Source organism: Ursus arctos, unplaced genomic scaffold, assembly GCF_023065955.2.
Source record: "Ursus arctos isolate Adak ecotype North America unplaced genomic scaffold, UrsArc2.0 scaffold_8, whole genome shotgun sequence".
Taxonomy (NCBI): domain Eukaryota; kingdom Metazoa; phylum Chordata; class Mammalia; order Carnivora; family Ursidae; genus Ursus; species Ursus arctos.
The window spans coordinates 69230686-69253182 of record NW_026623100.1 but is presented as its reverse complement, the minus strand read 5'-3'; positions in this window follow the sequence as shown (position 1 = coordinate 69253182).

The window sequence follows — 22497 nt, the reverse complement described above, 5'->3', positions numbered from 1 at the left end:
GAAGAAAAGGGTACCATTGATATGGATTACTGTAAAAAGAGAAAAGAATAATCTGTAAACTGTTATTCTTGAAACTAGTATCTGGGAATATCTGAGAAACATATGAGAACTTTCTGAAACCCAGGCGTGACTTTGTAAGAACTGAACAGGCTGAAATGCAAGGGTCCAGCTGAGATAATGAGGATGACAGCCTCAGAAATGACAGCAACAGCAAAATGACACTGAAATTCATGTTCACTGCTTCAATTGCTTACTGGCAGGAGGTCAGGATGACCCAATAAATAACACCCTTCTTCTCTACTTGGGTTTGAACCAATTGTTAAATTAAAAAAATACATATATTAATACAGATGGGAGGCCAAAATATCACTGTTCTTACAAATAAATGTGATAACAGAGACTCTATCTTTCATTTAGAGGCAAGGACATGCTCTTACTAACACTGGGTCTCAGAATTAAACTTACCTAGCCGCCAGCAGTGCAGGATCCAGGAAGACCTGTAAACACCGAGATTACTACATGGTGAGGACCAATCAAGAATAGGTAGTCTCTTGAAGCAGGCAACTTGTCCATCAGTTGATGAATGGAGAGACAAAATGTGGTATATCTACACACTTCAATATAATTCATCCATAAAAAGGAATGAAATACTGATTTATGATGCCACATGAATGAACGTTAAAAATATTATGCTAACTAAAAGAAGCCAGACACGAAAGGCCACATAGTGTATGATTCCATTTATAATAAATGTCCAAAACAGGCAACTGCATAGGGATAGAAAGTGGTTACCAGGGGCTAGGGGTAGAAGGGAATAGAGTGGCTGTGAATGGGTATGAGGCTTATTTTGGGGGTGTTGGAGGTGTGCTAGACTTAGTGGTATTGGCTGAACAACTTTGTGAATATGCTAAAAAGCCTAACTCGTACACTTAGCAAAGTAAATTTTATGTTATGTGAGTTGCATCAACAAAAAGAGGAAGAAAGCCTTAAAACCACATCACACTGCTTAAAAATATTTTTTCTTAAATTGATGAGCTACATGAAAACCAAGTTGACAGAGGGTTTTTCATTGAACATCTGACATTCTCCATGGGTTAAGCTATTCCCCAGCAAGTTAGCAAGGTGGAAAGCATCCATGATTAGCTCAAGCTCAGAGAAATTCTCTCTACTGTAAGTTAGGCAGGCCTGAAGAATAAGAGAGCAGTGCATGCTATAAGAGATGTAATCTTTAGTTATTTTTATTCAAATGTTAGCAAGAACTGTAAACAACACAATAAAGACGACAAATATTTGAACATGAAATAGAAATAGGGTTATGTTCACAGGAAACAATAAATGGTTTCTTCTAATCTTGGAACTCTTAGTTTACTCTTAAAACATTAAACTCTCTTAGAGTGAAACATTCATAGTTTCCTGTTAGAAACATTAAATATGTAGTTTTCATAGCAAACAAAGGGAAAGTCCCATGTGGGCATTGTCCAGTACAGTGCCTTTCAGGCTGGCAGCCACACCCTTTGGTGTCATACACCTCAAACTCCAGGTGGTTACTCTGATCTCCTAGAACTTATTCCGAGTTTTTGGGTTTTTTTCCCCCTCAAGATTCCCAAACTAATGAACCAGATACTGGGAATTTAAGTTGGCCCAAAAATAGCATTCCTCTTATCCACTTGAATTTGAGCCAATGATTTAAAAGAAAAAAAAAAAAACAGTTCAAAAACAGTAAGGAAACTACACGCAATTATTAAGAACTTTAGCCGATAGCCGTAAAGAACACATGCTGCTCCCTTTAAGTAGACAGGGAGATTCCAAAAAGGAGAAAGAGATGCTGAGAATTTCTTCTTTACCAAACCTTCAGGTAACTTGAAGGGAGGAAGGTAGAAGGGGAAGAGAGAGGCGGGAATATTCCCCTGTTGGATGCTCTTCTAGTGGGAAGGAAACATCAGCCATGGGGAATGAATGTCCCTTTCTGCACCTTTTAATGTGCCCAGCTCCAAGTGCTTTCTGTATGCTGTTACATTTAACCACCACAACAACTGTGTGAGGCAGATACTGCTATGAGTTTCATTTTACAGATAACTGAAGCTGAGAATAAATCATCTGTAAGAGGTCACGCACTCTTGATCTCTCTGCCGTCAAACTAGACTATCTCCAGAGCAAGTATTCTTAAGCGTTGTGTGTTATAGAGATACAATTAAAAAAAAAAGCCGAATTAAAATCCTCACAGGAGACAATAAATGACAGAAGTTCTACTGCACAAAATTAAATCAGCGTTCAATAATAAAAATCGGAATGTAAAGGTCACAGGAATGAATATGCAGAGAGCAGATCGCTAACTGACAAATAGAAGGGTTTTCTAGAGAGAAAACCGGAACAAATGAAGCTGAAATGAAAAACAAAACAGAAATAAGAGAACATTTTCCTAAGATGTAACAATAGCAACAACAACAAAACTTGAATTTTTCAGATAAAAAGGTTTGGCCGTGTTTTGAAGCAAACAATTACATTCAGTAACATGTATTGAGCACCTAGTGTTTGGTGGCTGTGTTATTTTGTACTTCGATAAAAGAAATAGCAAAATATGGTTCCTTTCCCTCAAAGGGATAAATTTATACTGGAAAAAACACAAAGAAAGATGGTTATTTAAAATATGGCAAATTCAGTGAGAGATAAAATAGTGATGCAGATCATTGTAGTGTCAAAGCAAGGCAAATGGTTGGTTGGTAGCGCCCATGGCTCATCTATTGGAGCAGACTTCTAAGAGAACATAAAATATAAAATATTCATTACATCCAAGCACTAGACACAAGGAAATGGAAAGGATATTTATTCAAGGTTTCAGGACAATAGGGACAAATAAAACAGAAAAATGTAACATGCATGTGGGAAAATATATATAGTTTCTCATTTCTGTATCAGAGAAGTCCAGAGTATGGTCTGGAGAGGTTCAGGGCCAGGAAAGTGGGCAAGTGAGAGTTAAGAGGATGTTAGACACCATGTTTTAGGGCGGGAACTCTAACCCAAGGTGATAAGACATCATTGAAGGGTTGCACGCAAGGTCAGAAGATGTCATGCTACATCAAGCAGTTGCTGTTCCTCAGAAGCACGTCTTGGGGGCAGGGTGACTAGTTGAGAGGCTGTTGAAAAGTCCAGGTAAGAAAAAACAAGGACATAGAAGAGTGAGAGGCAGTTACAAGAGAACACAGGATGAGTGCCAGGGATATTTAGGATGGAAAAAGTAGAATTAGGTAATTTGTTGAAAAGTCTGATGGAGAAGAGAGAAGGAGGAAGAGTCCAGTGATGTCTTACGTATTTGCTGCTTGAGTGATAGGGTCGTGAGGATGCAACATGCTGAGTGGAGAAATAAAACGGCACACCCTAAATTTCTAATCCTCCCTAGAGGGAGCTTCACGTTATTGTTTTATTTTTGATTTGAGGAATTATATAAATATGGGTTCAACTCAGCTTTTTAAAAATCTGAAACTAGTCACTAGGAAAATTACAAGTTTGTCTGCACCCCAAATCTCCATAGAAGGTTTTAAAAAGTAACTAAAAATCGTCAGTGTGGTGAAAGAGCCAGAGGAAAGAGAAAAGTAGTAAAACCAGACTAGAGCAAACCCACCTACAAAACATAAAATAGGGTGACAGAAATAAACATAGGCAGAGTTCTGAAAATAAATATGAAACTTTAAACACTTCTATTAAAAAAAGCTCTCAAATTGGGTCAACAAAATATGATTTCTGGTTATTATGGCAGCAGCCAGGTCATGCCTGACTTACCTTTCATCCAATTTCAATTAAAGACTCCAAAGTGTTCAACTCGAGATAAAATCTGACAGCAACACAGGTGATTGATGAAAAGAGAGGCCCACATTCAGATTCCAATACTTTGCCTGCTAGCAGGACGTTTGACGAGATGATCCCAGAAACTCAAGCCTGAAATGAGCAAGCCCTTCTCTCTAGACCAGAAATTGGTTGCCAAAGTCACCTCCCAAACAGCATGTGCCAAGTTGAACATCTCAGGAACCTTGGCTTTCTGTGTCTCCCACATCCCTATTCTGGGCACCTGTCCATGTTCTCCATGTCAATCAGTGGCACAATATCCAGTTGTTTTCACCAATTCTTGATACCTTCCCTTTCTTCACACTCCCTACTCCCTGTGCAGTCTGTCACCTGCTCTGATGATTTTACCCCTGAGATATCTCTCAAGATTGACTGCTTCTTTCTGTCTCAACACCATTACCATAGTCCAGGCTCACCAGGTAACTTCCTAGGCAATTCTCTAATACCCATTGTCTATGTCGTTCTCTTTCATCTACATATTTTCATTGAATGTCAGGATTATGCTGTATGTGCCTGTCAGTCTTTTTGACACAACAGCTGCTGAAGTGATCATAGACGAAATCCCTGGTGTGATGGAGCCTACCCTTTAATCAGGGAGATTGACAAACAGCACCTGCTTACATAACTTAATATCAAGTGGTGATACGCTCCAGGGATAACTGAGCAGAATATGGACAGGCACTAGCGTGGGTGCCATTTTAGATAGGACAGCTAGGGTAAGTCTCTGAGAAGGTGACATTTGAATAAAATGACCCAGTGGCCCTATTTACAAATAGAACTGATCTTCCCAGGTGGAATAGTAAGAACTAAGACTCAAGTGTGAGTAAGCCTGCTGTGTGGAGGAGCCTCACGATGACCTGTTTAGACGGAACCGAGTAAGCAAGGGGGAGCAAGGAAGGGACTCAATCATGCAGGTCATGGTAAGGGATATGGATTTGGATTTTTATTTTTATTTTTCTGGGTGATGTGAAGTATTGGGGTTCAGGAGTGAATCATCAGGAAAGAATTCTTGAGATGTCTTTGGTGCAGAAAAGGTGATTTTATTAAAGCATGGGTGACAAGACCCATGGGCAGAAAGAGCTACACTTCGGTTGTGATGGGTGACTGATTATATAATTTTAAGTTGGGAGGGGGTTAGGGAGAGTGTAAGTCTCTAAGGCACTTGGAAGCAAGGGTTACAGTAGGTGTTGTTAGGATAAGGTCATTTACTACTATCTAGTAAAACCTTAGTCATGAGACCCTTTAGATGTACATCAGTGGACCATATGCTTGGCCGATGATTATTAACATATCTTGGGGTAGGGGCGATAAAGGAAGTTTCCAAAGGGATTTTTTAATATATGTTTTTTAATTTTATTTATTTATTTGAGAGAGAGCAAGAGAGCATGAGCAGGGGGAGAAGGAGAGGGAGAAGCAGGCTCCCCACTAAAGGGACACATGCAGGGCTCAATCCCAGGACCCCAGGATCATGACCTGAGCTGAAGACAAATGCTTAACCTACTGAGCCACCCATGTGCCCCTCCAAAGAGATTTTTTAAAAATTTAAATTCAATTAATTAACATACAGTGTATTATTAGTTTAAGAGGTAGAGTTTAGTGATTCATCAGTTGCATATAACACCCAATGCTCATTTCATCAAGTACCCTCCTTAATGCCTATCACCCTATTCCCCACCCACCTCCACACAAAGGACTTTTTCTATGTTGAAGAAGAACTTACATGATCTTGGAGGTCAGGCTAATGTCAGGCTAAGGTTGCCTTTTGCTTTTACCAAAGTACTCACATTGAGGCAGTTGAGTTCCTGGAGGAAGGTTACTCTGCCTGTCTCAAGTACTTGTCAATGGGCTGTAAGTTGTAAGGAAGCTTATCATTATTATTATTATTATTATTATTATTACATTCCTTTTACCTTTGTTCTCCACATCACCAAGCACATGTATTTTTGACCAGAGATTAAGCTATATGATTTATATTTTAAGCATTCAAATTTTAAAAGATAACACTGGGTCCTTTGTGAAGAAGACTGTGGTGGGAAAAATGGGAGTGGAAAGACCATGGCTGAAATCTTCCAGAGACATCTGAGGCTGGGTGGCCGGTGTGGTGGAGTAGTGAGAAAGACTCAATTCAGGATGTATTTTCAAAGGAAAGCCAAGGAATCTGAATTGGATGCAGAATGTGAAAGAAAGAGTGTTCCTGACTGACTGAATGAATGAGAATCAATACTGAATTGGTTGAGCCGTTTATTAAGTATAAAACTTAGAAGAGAAGAAGTTTGCTGCAGAAGTGGAAAGAATTGTTTTAAAGTTTTTTGGGTTTTTTTTTTTTTTTTTTGAGACTAGAATAGTACTAATATTATCTGTACATATCAACTTTCATAGAAAAAGCCTTTTAAAATGTCTTAATCTACTTCTATGCTTTATTCGGTGGAGTGTAATGAAAAAAATTGGGCATTTCTTTTCTGCCTAATGCTCCTGTGGGTTATTATCATCCTTACTCTGAGTATCAGTTGTCACTACTCAGGACTCTGACATTACCATGGAAGATGAAGGAAAATTTACACAAGTAGAGCAGAACACAGAACTTGGCCCAGATATTCACAAATCCAGTAATTAGTATAATGTACACAAAGGTTGATATGGGTGAATTTTGTAGAATTTTGAGTGATTTTTTTCTGCCTTTTTTTTCCTATTTTGTGTTTTCTTAATATTCTAAGTTATATAATAATTTTGTTGTTTTTATTCAGAAAAATATGTGAATTTATTTTCACTGTTTAAGATCTAGGCACTACTTAAATATTCATAATCAAGAGATGAAAGTACTCCCAAAACTTCCCTAAAGGTACCCATGCCTAGAAGTACAGATTTTAATAATTCACTATATATTGTCCTGGGTTTTTTCTATGCCTTTAAATGTGTTTATCATATCCTCACCTTAAGGTTTTCTTCATATCTATATATCTGTGTCTATACACGTACACAAATGTACGTTTTTTAAAGTAAGTGAGCTCATATGTATTATTATATAATTTGCATTTTTTTCACTTAATTATATGTCTTGGATTGACTTCCACATTGGAATATATAGTTATACTTCATTAGTAACTAAACAAAAATTAAAATAAACAAAATAGAACAAATCTGCCTCAAATCACACAAAATGGGTGAAATGTTACTGATGTAACTATTTCTCTTAATTTACAGTTATTTTGTTTCCTATTATTTGCTAATACAAGTGGTGCTGGGAAAAACATTCTTAGCAGTATAGTATTTTACATGTGTGAGTATTGCTTTAGTTTAGTCTCCTACAAGTAGTATCGTTAGATCAAAAAATATGCACGTTTCAAATCATCATAGATCCTGAAAAGTTGCTCTTCGAAAAGATTTACCAATACAAAGTCCCATCAACAGTACATGACCATATTTCTTTCTCCATAGCTGGTCAGGTAGATTACCTCATTACCATAAGTTGTTGTTGTTGTTGTTTTCTTTAATGTTTGCTTTTTTTTTTTTTTTTTTTTTTTGAGGGAGTGTGAAGAAAAGTGTGGGAGGGGGAAGAAATTTAGATTTCCATAGGTCCCATAAATTTCTCCGAATTTGTACTTCAATATGGACAGAGGGGCACTTGTGTGGTTCAGTCAGCTAAGCATCTGACTCTTGATTTTGGCTCAGGTCATGATCTCAGGGTCATGAGATTAAGCCCTGCATTGGACTCCGCTGAGGTGGGCGTTGAGCCTGTTTAAGATTCTCTCTCTCCCTTTCCCTCTGCCCCCTTCTGTGCTTATGTGGGTGCACGTGCTTGCTCTCTCTCTCAAAAAAAATAATAATATGGACAAGGATTTTCTTCCTTCTTATGTAAAGTGCTTTGCAGATACCATTTTCAAGCTCACCCTTACAAACCAGATTGCCTCTTAGATTCCTTTTCAACCCAATAGTTATTTAAACATCAGTGTAAAACTTTCTAAGCTAACAGATTCTATAAACCATCTAATTCATATTTAATTTCTGGTTTTTTGCTGTTTTGCAGTTAGAGAATATGGTTGTAATTTATTGAGCTCTTTATTAGGGCCATCATATATGGGAGTATGTTTCATGTGCATTTGAAGGACTGTTTATTTTCTTTCATTTGTAGGGTATGGTGGTTTGTTTTGTATGGTAGAACTTTTTCTTTGTGAGGCTGTTGTTTTATTTAATCCTTGATACCCTTATTTACTTTGATTTATCTATTTGTTTTATCAATACAGAAAGATGCCATTAAATTCTCCTATAACAGTTATGGATTTTTCAATTTTTTCTTGTATTTTTTATGAGATTTGTTTTAAATATTTCAAAGAAATATAGTCAGGTGAAAAATATTTTAAAATACTATAGCCTTTTGGGTGGATCGATTTGTACGTTTCACTTTGTCTAGTTTCCAGCCTTTTTTACTCATTTAATCTTATTTTAACTCTATTGCATCATCATTTTTGCCTGTTATCCTTTGCTTGGCCTATCTTTCTAAAAGCCATCACTTTCAGACATTGAATTGTCTACATATGATCTATTCAGAATTTCTGTATGGCCTTTGAATCAAAAGATCTGTATCTTTTTTCCAGTTATTTGTTGATATTTTCCTATTTTCCACCCTGTTCGCTCTTGCTGGACTTTCTGAAGCTCTTCTCTCCATCACTTAGTTTTATTGCCAGACTTTCCATCTGTTTTCCCTCTTATGCAGAACTGGAGAATCTTGGAGAACACCTTGACTGTATCTTCCCTGTCACTAATTGTCTTCATATCTGTGTACATTCTGCTTCCCAGCCTGGGTGCTGTGACTCTGATTAAGGTAGTCATATACAATACACCCTAACAGGAGTCCATCTGGGTATTAGGGATTCTCAAAATTCAGCCAATGTAAATTGCTCTGAATTTGACTTTTATACACTTTATGAGCAAATCACTTTAAAAAGTCCCAGTTTTATCGTTGTTGTGTGTTGTATTATGTGCTTGAAAACTTTGAATACTCAAAGTTTCACAGTCTGTGGCAGTGATAATTTCATGCCAGATGACCATTACAATAAGAAACGTGTTTGAAAATGTTATTTCACTTAAATTATGTCCATTGACTCATTCTGTCCTTTTAAAATTGATCCAACCTTTAAATTAAAGATTGACTTCCTTAATCTTTGGTCCAAATGCTGTTTGTGAGCATTTCTTATGTGCACATTTTCTAGTAATATCTATAAAAATTAATAAGAATAAGTAATCAGCCAAATTATAAAGAAAACTTGTTACAAAGAAATACATTGTTGTACTACAAAACAATAATGAATATTAACTATCGAAGTAATTATTTCCATTTTCATAGGATTTAATATGTTTGGTATAAAGGTATATCAAGTTGGAGGTTCAGGAATGCATAGGTTTTTTTTGTTTGTTTGTTTGTTTTTACTATTGAAACAAAAGCGATTTCTTATTTTATTTTATTTTTTTTAAGTAGGCTCCATGCCCAGTGTGAAGCACAATGAAGGGCTTGAACTCATGACCCTGAGATCAAGACCTGAGCTGAGCTAAGAGTTGGATGCCTAACTGACTGAACCATCCAGACGCCCCTTAAAATGTTTTTTCATACAATAATTACTCTCACAAGATGGGAAACGTCTTCTATTTCTTTGGGCATTATAACCGCTAGTGAAGTTGGGTAGTACTGTTCATCATGTATTTGGCAATATTGGTTGTTTTCTCACCTTTGCTTTTATGATTGAATGGACAATAACTTTGTTCAACCTGGTCTGCCTTCAGTAATTGCATGGAAAGGAAGGACTTGGCAGAGGTGGTGGAGAGGGTACCAGGCTACGGGGTGTGCCAACACCTCTCTGGGGATTAGGAGCTACCAAGGGAAATACCCTTCTGCGGCGTCATTCTTCTTGCCCTGGTGAAGATGAAAATACCTTTTCATCCCTCTGCATCTCTCACTCGAGAAAGAACCATTTCGCTGTCCTGTAGAATTCTCCCAACCATCACTTGTTTACGGCCCAACTCTCCTTCCTCCCCTCCTTGATTCTATTAAGGCTGGGCTTTGAAGTTCCCCGGAACTGCCCCTGGCTCTGCAGGAGTCTTCATCTGTGTGTTTTGGCTATATTTTCTTCTTGGCTTGCTTTTACATAGATCCGGTTCTACTTGTCATCTCTTCGGAAGCTCTGAAACCTTCCAGTTTGTTCATTGCAGTGATCTAGTCCTTTGTTTTAGAGACGCATTTACCACTTTTTCATGTGATTTGTATGTGGTCGGGATAGGATTATGTTAAATGCTTAGACATCATCTAAGTCAATCTTTTCCACATAAATATGTTGTATAATTAGAAAAATATCCTTGTCAAAGGATGGTTATAATAAAAATAATCATTATTCACTTCTGCAGAAACAAAAGTTGAGCAAAATCTGAGACACTGCGTGCTTTCAAGGAGGAATCTGGCGCTCTGTGTAGAGGTGTAGACTATTTGATACTCATGATGAAGGTTTAAAAATGCTTTCTGTTAATAACTAATTAATGGCTGCCCTGCCATTGTCATCCTAAGTGTAGAACTGTGAGAAACTAACCTGAGTGAATGTGACTAGGAAAAGGACACTTGGAGGTGACAGATTTTATATTTAGGCTTTCTGTGTGTTTTCCAGCACCACAAATTATAGCCGCTGTGAGATTAGCTGCGCAGGACTCATGGGGCCCCCCTTGCCCAGCTGCACTGTGAACAAAGGTGACATCGGGCAGAGCAGGCTGCAGTTGCGGTGCCGATCGCGGGAAAGGCTCTCCTAATTGCCTCAACAGTGGGGAAGCATGGGGATTTTTCTTCTTCTCTAAAATGTGCCTCAGAGTCAAGAAAAACTCACTGCTCGATAGTCTCCAGGTCCTGCAAGGCTGCTTTTCTGTTAGGCAGAACTTCCACGGGAAATGTTTTATTTTGCTCTCTCAGCATGTGTATTTTTGTCAACTTCAATTAACCAGAATTCAAGGAAACAGATGTTCAAGTTCAGTGGTTTGACTTTTGTTTCTAGCTACATTTCCATCTTCAGAGAAGAAAAAAGTCTTGGCAAAAATCCATGATTTAGTTTAACAAAATACAATACAAGAGCGCACGTGCGCGCGCGCACACCCACACGCACCCACCCCACGTTGAAACAACTGATGGAGTATGTCTGTTAAACTTGTATGAAATCTTCTATGGCTTTTGTGCCTCCAGCGGTGAGAAATGACACTCAAAATGATGCCTTTTAAGAATATGCCAGATAACCAACTGATCAAAAAATAAATATTAAATATCGTTCGTTAGAGTCTCCTTACCCAGCAGGGATGTGAATAAAGAGAGATGTAACTATGAGAGGTTTTGCCTGGCAAGAGCTCTGGTCTTAGAAACATTGCCATGGGCAACTTGCTCTCTGACAGGAAGTCAGCCAGGGGGATAACTACTCTGCAAAGTATCTCTTCTCTGCCCTTCGTTTTCCCATGGGTGTCGCACAGTGGCTGAAACCCAACCAGAAGCCGCCAGCGGGCTGGAGGTCTTGGGGTTCCGGTTCACAGAAGTCACCCTTTCAGGCCTGGAGCCGGGTGGAGAAGGATGGAGAGAATGTGATGTGCCAGCAGAGGGTCTCTGTGGGGGGATGATAGTCTCTTGTTAGAAGGTGGGGAGAGACAGTAAAGTATCCCCCTAACTGAGAAGACACTTGGGGACTGGAAAATGAAGCAGGCCGCTCCATACAATCTACACAGGGATTTATTCCGGGTAACTTACTGACGGGGCATCGAGCAGAGGACAATCCACGGCAGCTGCAGAGTTGCTCTCCACAAAATCTGGACCTTAGTCCACAGATTTTATAGCGCAAGGGGACAAGCAGAAGAACACTGTCGTGAGGTCAAAGGGTTCGCGCACACCTCAGAGAGCTTGCATGCGCCTGACAGCTAACCTATAATTAGATCTTATGGTACCTACCACCTGTGCATCAAGAAGAGGAAAGACTGCTTTCTTTAGCAAATTCATGGGAGGCCAAAACAAGCCTCCTTACTTCCTGGCCCTTGGGGGCATTACTGAGGTTATGTATATTAATCTCTGTGGGGCCCAGAACACATAGCCCCAGTAGAGATCACTGAGCAAACATGAACAAGATGGAGGGCCAGAGATGGAGTCAGTATTGTTAGCACTCCTACAGCTCTTTTCACTAATACTGGGATCGCCTTCCTCACAGCATTACTGAATTGTGGGGTTGTTGGTGTCTGTCGGTTCTGTTGTTTCAGCCACTGTGCGACACCCATGGGAAAACGAAGGGCAGAGAAGAGATACTTTGCAGTTCTGGGAATGGCACTTCTTGACTGGAGATGGATAATCCACCTTCTGGCGTTTCTCTCAGCTTAGTTTGTGGGCTGCTGTGGTTCTCAGCTCTGGCCTAGAAGCACAGGAAACTTCTCAGTTTCTAAACCACACGATGATACCTATATTCTAGTGTTGAAATCAAGTTTCTGAGTGGTTAATAAATTCAAGTCAGGTCACAGCTAATATATGGTAGTGGAACAGAAATTAAAACTGAGTTCTCTTTGTCTACCATATATTTGCCTTTTCAGTAGTCTTACAAGTCTTATCTTTCTACTTTGTCCACTGAACTTGGTTTTTACCTTCTTCATTTTTCAGAGTCAATCCCTCAGAATTTCTCAGTGGCATATTCTCTTGCTTTTCTAACCTGCCCATCTGTGATATTTTACTCTTTCTACAGCGTCTTCAGCTCTTTGACCACTTAAAGAACCAGGTGGTAGATCCCAACTTGAGATCGCAAAACCATCTTTCTTCTCTGGAAACAAATCGTGTAGCCAAACTTAAATGCTTTGTTCTACAACCATGCTTTCTGTTCCCATCTGGACACACAGTACAGTTTTAAATGTTTCCCCCAGTGCACACACGTTTCATTTCCATGTTAGATTTTTTTTTTTTTTTTGCATCCTCCAGAGTAAAACCTTTACTGATTTCCTTAGGAAATCAACATAATTTATGTTCTTCTCCCTCACAATAGATGGCTTTTCTTCCCATCACACTGAGAAAATAATGATCATCAGACATGAAATTTCTTAACTACTTTCATTCTACCTAAAAAACATCAATATTTTCATCTGTCCTCGTCTCCTTTCCTATGGATTCCATTCAGTGAAATCCAATAGGCCTTTATTTGAGTACCTACTGTGAGCCATCAATACGCTGAGTGCTTAGGATCTAAAGATCGACTGCATACAAAATGGCAGTTATTGTTTCCAGTTGTGCATAGCCTGATTTGTGTGGGAAAGAGGAAGAGGGGAGACAAATAGAGAGAGATACAGACGTAGGCAAAGTAAAAGATGGTGCACTGAGTACTGTTCTAGGCACGTGGGAAGGTCCTGTAGATCACAGGGGAAAAGCAACTACTCTCACCTCAGCGTGTGAGGCGATGCTTTCTCCGTCACCTGACAGCCCCATCAACTTGTTCCAATCCCTTCCTTACTTCTCCTATAGAAATCATTCTTTCCACTTCACTAGGAAATTGTAAAACCTCTCCAATTCCTGTGAAATAAAGCCCACACTGTTTGACATGCTTGTAAGGGGTGTTAGGTGACCTTGCTGCCACTTTGCTTTCCACCTCTCTTGTCACCACGTCCTTCGGGCACTCTGGACTCCATCCCCCCTGCAGCCGTCAGAACATCCGCACTGTCCTCAGGGGGTATTCTTTACATAGAGCCCCTTCTTCCCAATTTCTCTACCTGTCCATTTTGTTTTTTTCTTCTTCCAAGGCTAACTAAAATAGCCCTGAGTAGATCTATCTGATTTCTCACCTCTGGACAGTCTATTCTCCTCCTGCCCATGGTCTTATCATATTTTATTTACATCTCTATTATAATACCTGTAACTGAAAAAAATGACTGTTTACATGTTTTTCTCCTTAATTTCAGTGCAGAGTCCATAACTCATACATCTCTATACAACTGAGACTAATATACACCCACATGTGCGTGCAAACATTTTGAAGCAAAGACCTGACACCATTACTGGCTAAACAGTGTTCAGTGAAGAAACAGTGAAGAATGGTACATCTTTTGACTCTCAATTTTCTAAGCCACACATGGGCATTATAACGTTTTGTCCACTTCCATAACTATTGTAGAAAAACCTATGTGAAATTGCTTTAAAAAACAGCAGTCCAAAATAAATGCACATTCTTATAGGAGATGATGTCTGTAGCAGGAAAGAAAACTTAGTGAATGCTCAAATAAAGCTTCATTAATTTTATGAAATATTATCCCCTTTTACTTACTCAGTAGCTACATGGAAATGTTGCAGTTGCCAAAACAACCAGACAAACAAGCCCACATACACACAACAGGAGAATCCCAAACACATTTGCTTATGGATAATATTGCTTTGAATAAGAGCATGGCATTTTGGTTAGTGAGAATGAAAAGGCCTTAGAAATGAAAGGCGAGCGTAACTCTAAACCTTTCATTCATTCACTTCTCAAACATAAAGCAGGACAATTGTGTCTCTCGCCTGGACAAGACATTGGACAAGCAAGTGTGCTGGTTTGCCTGTTGGAAAGCCAACTTTTTTATCAGCCAAATGTATTAGTTATGATAAGCACATGGATATATGTGCATGGAGAATGCATTTCGCATGCAACCCACCCACCTACACCGCACAAACCTGTATGTACGCAGATGCCTAGTGTTATTAATTTGCTGAATATGAATAGAAATGAGGTTAGGAACAAGGGCATTGGAGTCAGAGCCACCTGAAATCTTGTCTAGCTCTTCTGAGCCACATAACTATTCTGGGCACTAGTTTCCTCACTTGAGAAATGGATGGAGTATTATTTGATGAGTTTGTCGTGAAAGTTAGAGAGGAATCATATGAAGCACTTCACTTGGTATCTGAATCTCACTGGGGATTACTTGATGAGCTGTAGATCAAAGCTAACCTAAAAACTCCACATACCAGAATCGGGCTTACGTAGCTGGCACTGCCCAGTCCTTTTGCCCATAGAGCCAGAATCACAACCAATTCATGGCCTGTGTAACTTAAATGTGAGTTTCCCCATTGTTCATTGCTGTGCTTTCAGTATAAGTCCTCTTTGCTGAAACTTGTCAAAGACCAAATTCACATTCTGTGTAACTCGACTGGGAAGTCTGGGATGAGCAAAATGCAGGATTTATCCAGTTTCAGCTACGCACACAGCTCGTCGTGTGGTGTGTGGACAAGTGGCCCTGCCCCTTAACGCCTCCTGCCTGTTCCGGAACTCCATCCACCTCATGCGGAAGGAGGGTTTGAGTGTATTTGAAACTCCTACTTGGTGTGCTTCATTAATCTCCGGTGTCCCATTCTTCTATATGCTGCGCTTAACTTGCTGTGACTAGAGTTGATGGAAACCAAAGCGCAGAGGCGATTTACATCTTGTAAACCACGGAGCCCTGGAAACCACCCCCCCCATGGCCCAGCTGGAGAGCTCTGCATTATTTAGTACCTCTACCCTCGCCACTGCCTCTGAAGTCTTGAAGCCCGCAAAGCAGCTGTCTCTCAGACTCGCACCTGATTATGCACTGTCTTATTTTATTCTCTCATTCCGGCACGAGAGTCACCCTTTTCTCCCTGCAGACTATAAACTCCCCCGGACAGGCCCTGGGTCTGACATTTCTTTCACTGCCTGCTGACAGCACTAAGCTCGGTGCCACCAGCAACTAGATTGACATTTGGCTGTTTAATCAGCCAGAGTCAGTGTAATAAGGACATAAGTTAAAAAAAAAAAAAAAAGTTAATATGTGCTAGTTATAAGGACTCTGCTACTAATTTTTCCAGAAGAAATGGTGCCGTCTTTAATGAGAGCCCTCTGTCCCTCTTAGGTGGTGTTCCCTCAAAAGCAGATGCCTAGGCAATGACTTGGGTGCAGGTAATTGATTTAGGAGGGACCTTAGGAAACATAGATGAGGGAGGGGTGAAGGTGACAGAGGAGGGTAACACTCCAGTAAAGGGCGCATTGATGAACAAGTTACTTACCACCGAAGGCTTCATGTCTCAGGAGATCCTCTGAGGAGTCCTGTAGAATGCACTTCAGTATTGTCTTACCAAGGGGCAGAGGGCTGAGGTGCACATCTATGGGTTCCCATCCGTCACTAACTAAGGATTGCCTCTGGAGCAGTGAGTGCCCTAGCAGCCCAGGCAGCAGACAGAGGACCTGCATGTTGGGAGTGGCCAGCTCCTGAACACGCTCGGCCCCAGTGATAACTGCACTGGCTTTGGGAGGCAGGAGGTTATCCCCGAGTCCATCTCTGTGAGGAGCCTCTGAGGATCAGGAACCAGGTCCCAACCAAGGAAGAAAAGCCCAAAGTGGCCCTGTAGTTACAGCCCTGGGCCTTAGGCCGCCTCGTGCTTCTTCTTACTGCGTGATCGTGGACATAGGATTTGTCACACCTAAACTTCATTTTCCTCATCTGTAAAATTATGACAATTATGTTGCAGGAATATATTGGCATTTAATGACATAGTGAATGTGAAGCAACTGTCGTGTGCCTGATATGCAGTAAGTGCTCCAAAAATCATAGCTGTCACCATCATCTTCGTCATCGTTTCTCAGCATTATGCCCTTCACACAATCTCTCAGAAAAAGTTCTGCTCTATCAACTAATTTTATCAAATTCTAACCAACTGGTTTTCCTCATGGTTTGAGGACATGGTAGAAGTTGCCGAAGGAGCAGCTGAAACTCTCAGCAGTGGCAAAGCTGCTCGGTGGGGACTTCAGATCTCTAGGTGCTCCTTGTGTTTCCTCAGGACCACTGCTGGAACTCCCTGCTGTACTGTCTAGAGGCTGAGTCCCTGTGAGGTTCTAAGATTGACTCTGTTTCCTTGTGATTCCAGTCTCTCTCAGACAAAAGGAGAGGCAGATAAGAAGTCATAAGAGAAGGTTAAAGACCCATCAACTTAATATGATAATAATGGAAAATATTTTCAGTGCTTATTCTCTACTAGACACTATGTTAAGTATATTACACACATATATATATATTTATACACACATATATACACATACATATATATACATATATATAAACACACACACACACACAATTGTTAAACTTATGATGTAGGTACTTTATTATTTTTTTTTAAAGATTTTATTTATTTGACAGAGATAGAGACAGCCAGCGAGAGAGGAAACACAAGCAGGGGGAGTGGGAGAGGAAGAAGCAGGCTCATAGCAGAAGAGCCTAATGTGGGGCTCGATCCCAGATCGCCAGGATCACGCCCTGAGCCGAAGGCAGACGCTTAACCGCTATGCCACCCAGGCGCCCCATAGGTACTTTATTTTTGATGGCTTGAAGGGTTTGGGCTTGCCCAGGCCACACTGTTGCTGAGCGGGGAGCCTGGATTTGAGCCAGGTCTGAATGTGTGCAGAAGCCCACTACACTTGGCCACTACCCAAATGGGAATGTGGAAAGTAGAGAAAACCCCTTTAGAGGTCGTTAATAAAGTTTGATAAGTCTTTTCCCCACTTAGTCCTGTGCTAGAAGGCTAGACCCAAAGCCACATGATGTGTCCTGCATATCTCGCCACTAGCTAGCTGCGTGACAAAGGGATGAAATGGTAGTTCAGAGCATAAACTCTGGTACCAGACTCCTGGGCTCGAAGGCTAGCTTTGCTTCTTGTTAGCTCTATGACCTGGAAAAGGTTAACTTTTTTGCTTAGCTTCTTCCACTGCCAAACAGAGGTAGTAGCAGTAAGCACCTGATAAAGCTGTTGAGCGGACATGCATGTACATATTGTGCGTAATCTCAGAACAATGCTTGGCATGCCTTAAGTATGACATTTTGTTTGCTTTTTTTTTTTTTTTTAACTAGAATATATTCTCCATGAAATTAGGGTGTCTTTACTGTTTTGCTCACTGCTATTTCTGAAGAACATAGAATAATACCTGTTATATAGTAAGCCCTCCGAAACTTTTGCTCCGTGAATGGGTAGTCCCATCTATGATATGGAAATAGTAGCAGGCGTCTTAAAGACTTCACCACTTTGCTACAATGGCCAGATAAGCTGCTGATTGCCTAGAGTCCTCTAGAAAAATCTCAGAGGCTAGAAAAATGAGAAGCTCTATGACCTTTGCTTCCAGTTATTTTCAATGGAAAGCATAGCCCAGGAGAGAAAGTGTTAATAAGAATGTCCTGAAGGTACAGATGGTGCTTATGAAGAAAAAGTCTATTTTTCAATTTATAAAAATGATTAGCTGGGATCCCACTGAGTTCACTGCACAGGCCACTGCTAGTTTTAATTTGTGCCAATAGGATGGAGAGATGGACTTTAATGAGGATCTGTGTTTTCTAATCATGGGCAAAGTTAGAGAAAGTGGCAGAGTGGGGAGGGAGGATGAAAAATAATTGGGGGATTCAGAAGATGGGACTACTTCTTCAGGACAGATGGATGCTATGCTGCCTTCCCTGGTAAGGTTCTGTCATACTAGTTCTCACTTGATTGAGGATGGGGATGGGGATGTCATCATTGCCCAGGGAAGCAAGTAGTAGGGGGGTTCCAAGTACACCCTGGAGTCAGAAGTTCTGGGTTTGCCACTTTGTGAACTTTGTAATTCTGTTTCCTTTTTTTGCAATCTACAAAAATAGTTACATCTATATCATGGGATTATTATAAATATTAAGCATGATAATACAAATAAACTCAGAATAATGTCTTACATATATATTAAGTTCTCACTAAATTTCATTATAAGTTTGTGACATTATTTTAGTTATAAATGCCCATTCATCTGGAAAAGTAGCACAGGATTCCTTAGCTTCCAGAAGTTACTTCTTTCAGTACAGCAAGCCCATTCCTTGAATGTGCCTTTCCAGTGGGGGAAGGAAGTGGGATATATGTACCTTAGGAGGAGTGTCCTGAGTGATTTTGATATCATTTCCCACCTTTAAAACCAGTTGAGAACCATTCCACTTTTATGGTGAAGATGTCTATGACAAGCATATTGTTGGTGGCAATAGCAAAACATTAATTCAAACCAAGAGTCTGAGGCAAGAGTCTAAAAATTTTTCCCTCTTAGAATTTCTCTACATACATCTGTGAGGTTCACATGGTAACCCTGTGTTCTGGAGCAGCTCATGAGTTCTTCCCTTGTGAATTTCAGAAGTAAATATATGCAACTTGAAGACAATGCTGATCATTTTCCCCAGGGATTAAAAAATGACCAGATTGGGTTTTACCTGGCCAAAACTCAGACGTAGGACCATGGCTGCCTTTGACTGATCAGCTCATGCCAGAATCTCAAGACCATTTTGGGGAAGGGGACAGAAATAATGCAAGGATTCTTGTGGAGCAAGTATGTGTGTTTTGAGGAATGGGATGAGTTCATAAATTTCCTGAAATGTTTTGAAAAATTCAGGTACATATGCATTTCACTTAGGAGAAAGTCAATAGACTCAATGAAGTCTGGGATCAAGATAGTTTAAGGACTGGTGACTTAAGGACAAATGAGATCTGTTCCTGTCCTTTCTTTCGGGGAGATTGGAAGATGAGATTCCGATCTAGTACAGGAGAAATAGGCATACTAAACAAATACCGTAAGTTAAATAAGTGCTATGTGGGCAGAGTTTTTGCAAGGTCAGGGAGGGCTGAAGGCACGTGAGCAGAATGAGAAAGGTTTGTCAGGGAAGATTGAAAAAAATCGTTCTACAGATGAAGCTGTTGAGTTTGGTGGTTGTCAGCCTCTGACATAATCCAAGGAGAGAGAACAGCTTCCCATGGCCTGGTCTTCTGTTTGCCTCTGCTCAGGTCCTTATCCCAAGCCACTATGGGGAAATGTCTCCTCATCGGTCTCACTCAGCATATTTTACCCTTCAGATTCCGAGTCTTCCTTGGAGGACAGTTCAGTTCATTTGCTCTGGGGACAGGAGTGAAAAGAAAATATAAAACAGTTCTCTGAAAACGCAGTCAGGAAACATATTGTCATGCAAGCTAATTAGCTTTTGAAAAAGCAGTACTCTAATCAAGATTTCCGTATACGTGCATGGCCTAATTATGGTGACAATAATACCCTGAATTACAAAGAGTCTTTCAATATGTATCTCTGCAGTTATTTCACTTATTCACCAAATATCCTCAGGGAAGGAAAAGAGGTAGATGAAGAAGCTGAGTTTTTCAGGGGCCAGTATAGCATACATTATTTTCATGGTTGGAGCTAGAATCTTGATCCTAGTCCCCCCTCAGGGTCTAAAGCCTTGGTTACTTAGCTCATTAATGTTTACAAAAGAAAAAGAAAAAAATCCATGATAATTCTAGGGATTATGCTAGCCTTGATTATTTTTTGTTTCTGACTAAAAGATTCCAGGTATACGGTCCAGCTCATGCTTAACTTTCAATTATTTTCTGAATGAATGAATAAATTAATGAATGATTCAATCAATGAATCGTATAGACCTAGATCTTGACAGGCAAAGCCAATACAAATGTAGTGGTTCAGGAGTCCAGTCCAGACATGTCAGGTACAAACCAGTTGAAAAATGATTGATGTTCAAACTGGCCGACATGTGGGTGGTTTAGAAAGGACTTCTTGGAAGAGAAGGAGCCTAAAGAGCACAGTTCCATGGAAAATGTGTGGGAAGTTGTTTAAAGCCACAAAGAAAAAAAAATATAAGCAATAAGTATGAAAAAATGAAGGAAATAGTCAAATATATAATAGTCACTTAGTGAATGATATAAGACTTAGAAAATATGTCTTTTCTTGACTGGCACCAATGCACTTTGTTTTTATGTATGAAGCATGGAATTTCAGTAGCTTGCAGGACAGTTCAAGGCATCCTTGTTTAAATGAAATGTTTCCTTTATTTTGCAATTGGTGGTTTATGCAGAAATTTCTTTTAATGCTTTCCATTTCAGCCATATTTATGACTTTGAGGTGACTTAGGCTTTTTAATGAAACATGTCACAGAGGAATATAGACTCTTCAATTCCTCTTCTCAACCAAAACCCTGGGGGTGCCTGAGAGGCTCATTCAGTTAAGTGTCTGCCTTCAGCTCGGGTCATGATCTCAGGGTCCTGGGATGGCCCCGCATCGCATCAGGCTCTCTGCTCATCAGGGAGTCTACTTCTCCTTCTCACTCTCCCTCTGTTCTCTCTCTCTGATTCTCTCAAATAAATAAATAAATCTTAAAAAACAAAACATGCTTGCATGAAGAATTCTCTTGGTTTCATACTCTGAAACCCATTTTTTTTCCCCAGGGACACCATTACATGGAGATGGGTAGGTGGTAGTGGACACCACCAGTTGGCTAAGCATATGTAATTCCCTAAGGCCTGCAGATATGATTAAGAAGAGGTTGTGAATCTGACAGGTCAGGGACTGGAAGGAAAGGCAGAGAAGTCAGGCAGGGAATTCAAATAGCAGATAATTGGATTGAACACTATGCTAGGTAGTAGAGTCAAGTCAGCAAAGACAGAAAACATAGAGCAAGTTGAAGGTTCAAGATTTACCCGAGGACAGAAACAAGGATCAGGTAATGGCGTAAAGAGGGCTGAGTTCCTGCATCCTTCATAGTACATGTTAGTGGTCATGGGCTTGAAGATGCACACTAACAGCCAAAGCAGAGGCTATGCTTCAGTGAGGTAAAATCCCTGCTGATCTGACAAGAGACGGACATCTAGTCTCCCTGGAAAGTCTAACACACACCTTACAAATTATAGGTAACAGGGTGGAGACTGCAAAGTGTCAAGAAGGCCAGTTATGACCAGAAATGACTGTCTTTACAAGTGAGCACCTATTCTCTATGGTATTCCAGTACAGGCTGTTATTTTTCCTCTGGCAAATAATCCCACAATAATCTTTCTATTTTTCACACAGAATATGCATATCCTAGTTATATCCCTAAATTCTCAATCTGTGGAGTTTTCAATTTAAACAAAAAATAATGTAGCCTTTCATAGTATCTATCTGGAATCAAAGTCAAAAGACAAATGAAGACTCTGCTACAGATGAAAAATTACCAGGAAATTTCAATAGAGACACTCTGTTATAGAAAGAAAATGCCAACAGAGAAAACCGTTCATACACAGAGTGACTCAGAATGATTGATGGGTCAGCTTCCAAGATATTTGGGACTCTGAAAATAAATTGTAAATGAGTACAATTGTATGGATTCGGATCTCACAAAGTAAGCTTTGATTTTGACTGTTCATTAATGCCAAGAAATAAAATTTTAAATTGTAAACAATTCATAATACCAAAGGATTTTCCTCCAATTAAACTTGTAGTAATACGTTTTGCTCTACCAGATAGATACATCCCTTGTAAGTTGTTCTGTGACATTTGACTTAAGGCAAGTGATGCAAGGTAATCGTGGGCAGAAAGGCTGCCAAGGGGAGAAGCAATGTGATCAATAGGCTTCTTTTGTTGTTGGCAAACACTGTCAGGGGGCGAGCAGCATCAGAGCTTGGAGCCAGAGAAAGCTAATAAGATGAGTGGCATGTTCCCCACAATATGCTCGAAGTATTTATGTGCTGTTCAAAGCGAGATCTGTAAACACGATGAGGACAAAGAGAATACAACATTATTGATGATATCCTCCTGATTTATGTTTACAGCATCTGTGGATAATAACTCCATTTGTCAGAGAGACCCTCGTGAATACTAATTT